This window comes from Delphinapterus leucas, chromosome 2 (genome assembly GCF_059928025.1).
Source record: "Delphinapterus leucas isolate spDelLeu-1000000601 "Yukka" chromosome 2, BTC_Dleu_Yukka2, whole genome shotgun sequence".
In the NCBI taxonomy this organism is placed as follows: domain Eukaryota; kingdom Metazoa; phylum Chordata; class Mammalia; order Artiodactyla; family Monodontidae; genus Delphinapterus; species Delphinapterus leucas.
In genome coordinates this window covers 92,195,397-92,202,817 of record NC_143130.1, presented here as the reverse complement: position 1 = coordinate 92,202,817, position 7,421 = coordinate 92,195,397, and the positions used below count along the sequence as shown (strand labels likewise).

General features: G+C 38.3%; 1 pseudogene; it reads left to right on the top strand.

Annotated features, from left to right (window-relative positions):
• The first annotated feature begins 5,048 nt into the window (after positions 1 to 5,048).
• LOC111181550 (gem-associated protein 2 pseudogene) lies at positions 5,049 to 6,379 on the top strand (annotated as a pseudogene).
• The last annotated feature ends 1,042 nt before the right edge of the window (positions 6,380 to 7,421 follow it).

Here is a 7,421-nt window from a genome sequence, read left to right as displayed (position 1 = left end):
AGTTACATATGACCCAGCAATCCCACTACTGGGCATATACCCTGAGAAAACCATAATTCAAAAAGGGTCATGTACCAAAATGTTCATTGCAGCTCTATTTACAATAGTGCGGAGATGGAAACAACCAAAGTGTCCATCATTGGATGAGTGGATAAAGAAGATGCGGCACATATATACAATGGAATATTACTCAGCCATAAAAAGAAACGAAATTGAGCTATTTGTAATGAGGTGGATGGACCTGGAGTCTGTCATACAGAGTGAAGTAAGTCAGAAAGAGAGAGACAGGTACCGTATGCTAAACATATATATGGAATTTAAGAAAAAAAAATGTCATGAAGAACCTAGGGTTAAGACAGGAATAAAGACACAGACCTAGTAGAGAATGGACTTGAGGATATGGAGAGGGGGAAGGTAAGCTGTGACGAGGCGAGAGAGTGGCATGGACATATATACAATACCAAGCGTAAGATAGATAGCTAGTGGGAGGTAGCAACATAGCACAGGGAGATCAGCTCGGTGCTTTGTGACTACCTGGAGGTGTGGGATAGGGAGGGTGGGAGGGAGGGAGATGCAGGAGGGACGAGATATGGGAACATATGTATATGTATAACTGATTCACTTTGTTATAAAGCAGAAACTAACACACCATTGTAAAACAATTATACTCCAATAAAGATGTAAAAAAAAAAAGAACACAAATATCAGATGCTGGCGAGGATGTGGAGAAAAGGGAACCTTTATACACTGTTGGTGGGAATATAAATTGGTGCAGCCACTGTGGAAGCAGTAAGAAGGTTTCTCAAAACACTACAAATATAACTACCATATGACACAGCAATTCCACTCCTGGGTATATATCGGAAAAAATAACAACACTAACTTGAAAAGATACACACACCCCAATGTTATTAGCAGCATTATTTACAATTGCCAAGATATGAAAGCAACCTAAGTGTCCATCAACAGATCAATAAAGAAGAGGTGGTATATATATGTATACACACACACACACACACACACACACACACACACACACACACAATGCAATACTAGACAGCCAGAAAAAGTAATGAAATTTTCCCATCTGTAGCAACATGAATGGACTTGGAGTGCATTATGCTAAGTGAAATAAGTCAGAGAAAGACAAGTACTGTATGATATCATTTACATGTGGAATTTAAAAAAAAAAACAGAAACAAATTAGTGGGACTTCCCTGGTGGCGCAGTGGTTTAGAATCCGCCTGCCAATGCAGGGGACACAGGTTCGATCTCTGATCTGGGAAGATCCCACATGCCACAGAGCAACTAAGCCTGTGCACCACAACTACTGAGCCTGCACTCTAGAGCCCACGAGCCACATCTACTGAAGCCCACATGCCTAAAGCCCGTGCTCTGCAACAAAAGAAGCCACTGCAATGAGAAGCCCGCGCACCCCAATGAAGACCCAATGCAGCCAAAAATAAATATAAATAAATAAATTTATAAAAACAAAGATGTGCCAAGACTGCCACAATATAATGTTAAAAAAAAAAGAAAAATATTTATTAGTAAATATAACAAAAATGAAGCAGACCCACTGATACAGAGAACAAACTAGTGGTTACCAGTAGGGAGGTGGGGAGGGGTGATATAGGGGTGAGGGAGTGGGAGGTATAAACTATTGGTTGTAAGATAGGCTACAAGGACATATTGTACAACATGAGGAATATAACTAATATTTTATAATAACTGTAAATGAAGTGTAACCTTTAAAATTTGTATAAAAAATTTTAAACTTTTAAAAAATATATCAATTCAAGTTTCCCTGCCTCCAAGGCTAATATAAGACTTCCAAACCTAAGCCTGTCATCTTCAGAACACCTGCAATATTGCCATCTACATTACACAACCAATACAGGATATAATCATGAATAACATTATATTTTCTACTGCTTTATCTACTCACTTTGTCTCCCAACCAGACTATAAACTCCTTCAGTGTAGGGATTACAATTTATAGACTTTTTGTAATCCTTCGAAATATTTGGTCTGATAACATTTTATTTACTCAATGAGTACTTGCTGATTGAGGAAAACAGGTTTGTAGATAACTTTTAAAAATATATGTTTATGAAGTAACATGGTTCTCAAACAGCTTTCTGGTTGTCCTCCCCCAATTTTTGCCTTTGATATAAAATTTGGGACATCCTGGTTCTATAATTCTATATGTATACAGGTATACATGTATAAATATAATTATAGATAAGTAGAAGTAACTATTTCACTGTTTCATTTTAAACTTCATATTCAAGAAGTTGAATTATACTTGCAAGCTTCTTTTCTCTTATTCATTCCTTAGAGGGTATGATAAATAGTTGTTTACTGCCCTTTGAATAATAGACTGTCACAAATGTTACTTCTGGTTTTCTCCTTTCTCGGCTAAACAACCTTAGCTCCTTTAGACATTTAAATGCCATGAACAGATGCTCAATATTACTTGGTGGCTGGGCATGATTTATAGTGCTTATTTCTGGAAGGAGATCAAAATAGAAGCATTATGTATTTTTAAAGCTTTTCTTTCACATATGGCATGCTTTACAGGGAGTGAGGATTTGGATGAATGGATAGATTAATACAGCTAATATTCTCATTTCAGTCTCATCTAAAAAGAGGAGAAACACAGGAAACATCATAATGGAAGCTAAAATGCACAAGATGCTATTTTACTATTAAGTCAGACCTTTCTTATGCCAGATGGTGTTAGAGGAAAGCTTTTGTTTTCTTGATGATGGGCATCTCCTTTGAATTTTGCTAACCAGACATGTTTCCTCTCTTCTCGGCATTCACAGACACTGTGGCCTTCTTTTACGTACCTCTTGCATGCAGTAGTTGGTTTGCGTTTCCAGGCATTGAATATCCTTCTGACTGGTTTCTGGGAGAGGAATTTATACTTCTTGATGTATTGATTTTAATCTTCAAGGATTCGGATAACCATGCATACTACCATAACACCCTGTAATAGCACTCACCACATTAAAACGTCGTTTACCTATTTTCCTGTCTCTCTGAAACCCATACTACACACTCCCAGTTATCAGGAACTCTTTCTGATTTATCCTTCTATTCTAGTCTGGCATATGGCAGATTCTCTCTAAACATTTCTCGAGTACATGAACAAATGAAGACCAGAAATTCAAGTCTACTTTGATATTTAAAGGAAGTCTTTATACTTCCTGGAATCACATGGGACAGAGGGAACATTTATTATAAATAGATGTCTATGCTGTGTCTGTAGCACAGCACATGTTACCTCATTTAATCTTTTCAAGAAATTCATGAGCTATTCCCTTATTTGCTGCCATTTGTTAGTTATTTACCTATTTGATATATACTATGTCCTATCTTTTAAAACACTTTATCATTTAATATTTTTAATGATCCTTTGAAGCAGGTATTACTGTTCTCATTTTTAAAATAAGGAAGTTGAGGCTCAAAGAAGACATGAAGTGTTTGAATCCAAATCTACCTAACTCTAAAACCCAAATATTTCCTACTTGACCATCATGACCTGGAGACAAAATGTTTGGGACAAATAGGTTATTTACGTGACTTTTCTGCTTTCTTTATTTTTACTCTAATGCTGGTATCTACCACTTCTCCTTGTGCATCTTGCATTAACTCTCTTCTAGACAGAAGACCTTATTATTCACTATAAAATATAGAGAAACCTTATTGGTCATCTTAAAGGCTGCTAGTCCAACGTTAAGTCAATAAATATATTCCTGTGACGAACAATCCTTGGTTCAGTCAGTTGTGACCAGATTCTTAAAGTCACATTCCAGAAAGCTTAGCTACCTTTGCATAAGGACCTGCCTTGGCAGCTTTTCCCAGAAGAGGCCTGTAGGTCTGCCAGTTGCTCAGAATTTCATGAGTGGTCCAGTCACAAACAGAAGATGCTCCCAAAGGTAAGTATGAGACCTTCATCAGTAATTTTAAGCACAGCTTTACTAAAGCAGCACCAAATTCTAATTGGATCTACTAGACTTAACTTAAGGAGCCACAGTGGACTAATTCTAATGTGCTGTCGCATCCAATACATCAGCACAATATTATACGTAAGCAAGGGTGTGTGTGTATAATGTGTAAAATGGGAGAAGGGGTGGGGATGTGAGAGTAGGGTGGTGGACTGAAAACATTATTTTAACCTTGTTTATTGTACCATAACAGGTCTTGGTATTGCCCCTCAAGAAAGACATAAGAGTAGAGAAGGAAAGGTAACTAAATAAGCAAAAGAGAAAGAGGTTGCCATGCTGGTAAAACTAGATCCTAAGGTGAAAGGAAACTTAGAGGTCAGCTAATACAACTCCCTAAACCAAGGGGAATGCCATTTCCATTGTCATCTGTGAGTATCAACTACCCTCAAAAGGATAGTTCAGAAGATTATCATTCCTCATTTTGCAAAGATGAAGACAGAGAGGAGAGAAGTCAAAAGTATTAATGTGGGAAGGGTATGGGTAGGCTATATCAGATGCAGTCACCCAACAGCAGAATATCAGACTTAAGAGCACCTCTTGAACCTGGGACATGGGCGTGTATTTGGGGCATTTAGCATGGCACAGATGGAATGTGAAATAGACTTCTCGTCCTGAGACCTAGATTCTAGGCCACTCTCCATCATTATTAACTAGCTATGTATCACTGAGCTGTACACATGATTTCTTATCTGTGAAATGAAAGGGTAGGATTAAAAGTTTCCTACATTATTTTCCAGAAATAAATTACTTGATCCTAAAGAAAATATTTACTTCTGACAATGGATGAACTGTAGAACAAATTACTCTAAGGTTGTATTGGTTAAAAATAAAAATACCTTTGGGGGATGTTGATCACTACTTCTGCAAAGAACTAAATTCAAAATCTTCATTACACCATTGGAACCTTAACTTTGATACAATCAACAGGCTTACTCATACATAATTTAGCCCCCTAAGGCCTATCTCTTGCTCATCTCTCTGCCAAAAGTGCTTATTTGTGTGCCTGTGCAGTGACCAACCTAGACTTGGTACATGTGCTGGGTGGAACTGGCTGAGTTGAAAACCATGGCATAGGTGCCAGTGGAGTCTGCAGTGGAAGACTTGATGCCTCAGACGTTGCCAGTGGAACCCTGCAACTTGACAGAAAATTTAGCTCCCTCTCTATCCCCAAGGATGCCTCAGGAATCCCTGAGGCCAGTCTAGATTGAAGTAGCTCAATGTCCAGATGTGGTAGCTCACATCGACCCAAAGAATTTGAAAAGGAAGCAAAGTGTGAATGTTTCTCTTTCAGAATAAAAACCTGTTCCTAAAGGATATTCCTCCAAACTTCAGAGGCAAGAGCAACAAGTAGCACTGTTTTCAACTGTTCAACAGAGCGTGAACAGACACTGAAGTCACTGGAAATCTCAGCAGTTGGGTAGTAACAGGATCATGCCTTTCAACTATGTAAAATGTGTAATTATTTCTCCTTTCCCGGGATAAATCTCCTTCATTCTTCCAAAATTTGAAGACGAAGAAAGCTGTAAAAACTTTTGTCTGGGTGAAATGTTATATGCAGAAGGGGCTGTTGGATCAGCTACAAATTAAAGTCCTGGGATGGATTATACCCAGATTGGTTTTCCTCCCTTGCTTCTTATTGTTAGCAGAATAAATCAGTCAACAGTAACTAGTGTCTTGGAATTTATGAGTAACTGGCTTAGAGAAAGAGAATTATTACAGAATTGGGATGATGACTTTATGCTTTATTGGCTTGTCTTGGAAAACCTTTATTACCTGAGGATCATTCACTAATTTGGCAGCTTGCAAGAAGGTGCTCTGAAGTGAGGCTCTTAGTGGGCAGCAAAGATGAATTTGAATTTATTAATCTGCTTGGTTAGCAGGTATTTTCACCAATGTGATTTAGATGATAAGCCATCTTGATGTAGCTGATCTCAGGGATAGAACATACTTGTGATGATGGCAGCCTAAGTCTGAGGCAGTGCAATGACAATTCAAGTGCAAATTGCATCGTATCTTCAACACTATGCGAAGGGTCCTCAGCTTAGCCTGTGTAACTCAAGCTGATATTCAGAAGACAGACTGTATTGATTTGAATATCTGAGTGTCTTTGGAAAATCCCACCCAGTTTCTGATGGACAGTTTAAAGAGTTTTCTGAAATCAAATGTTTTTAAAACAAATTAAGTGCCATTTATTGATGAAGCATCCTGCAGAGAAACTGTATGATGAAATTTTACAGAGGTCCTTGGTGCTGTTATATTGTTTATTTACATATACACATATAAAAATTGAATTGAAAATGTGAAAAAAATAGCTTTCAGGGATGTGGAGCTCAAGCTTTCTATTACATTCTCCTCCACTAAAAATTATGTCGTTATTGTGGCTTCCCCATAGACCTGTTCCACATCTTCTTCTCTGGGCCCTATATTTTTCTTTATAAGATCAGCTTGCTTGTTCTGGGTCCCTCCCACAGACTCGTTGCTGGGTTAGAGAGGTGCTAACGTTCACAAGGATGATATCAAAGCTATTATGTAGCTGTACCTTGTACAGGTTGTGCACTGCACTGGAGCACCCAACTGAAGGAGCAAGTGGGGGCTGCAGGGTGCCTTTGTGTGGGTGCATCTACCTTAAGGCAGGCATGCCTTTTTTCCAATTCACTCTAGGGTGTAGTATGGGCTTGAGGTGTTCTGGGAAGCAGGAATTACCCATTTGCTGCATGATCTGAAAAGGTCTGACCTATACCAACATTGTGAATATCCATTCCTCAATGCCAAACATCACAAAACTAATTACAAGGGGCTCTTTCTGGGGGGCTAAAAAATAAATAATACAAAGCAGTTCCACTTAAGGGGTAAAACATTCTAGGCAGCTCAGATTAAACTTCTGTATCAGCCTATTTTGTTGAATAACAGTACATTATCATGGGAGGACACATTTTTTAAACAAAATTTATTGGTCAAAATTTCCTCAGGGCTAACTTGCACTGAATCCCTGCTGAATGATCTCAAAGGAATAAAGCAAATTACATACACTGCATTAGGCCTTAGAATGCATGGTGCAGTAAAAAGCAGATTCAGACACTCTCTGTAGGTGCCATGCTTGACAGAGAATGGAAAATCTCATTGAAACACTTGTTGATATTCTTTGTCTCTCATAAAGAATTCGATACACTTCTCTGCAGATCTACTTGTGGTTTGGAATGAAAATGTGTTGTGTAAGGCTGCCCTAGAATTTCATGGAAAATGTAAATTGTCCAAGCTCTCTTCCAAATACAATCAGACTTAAAGTGGTTCCCATAGCTCTCCCCTTCAACCATAAGATGTTCCCATTAGTGCCAATTAATGCTGAGACCCTGGCAGCCTGTGTGCATGATTCATTAATGAGAAGCCTCATTTACAGCTGAGAAA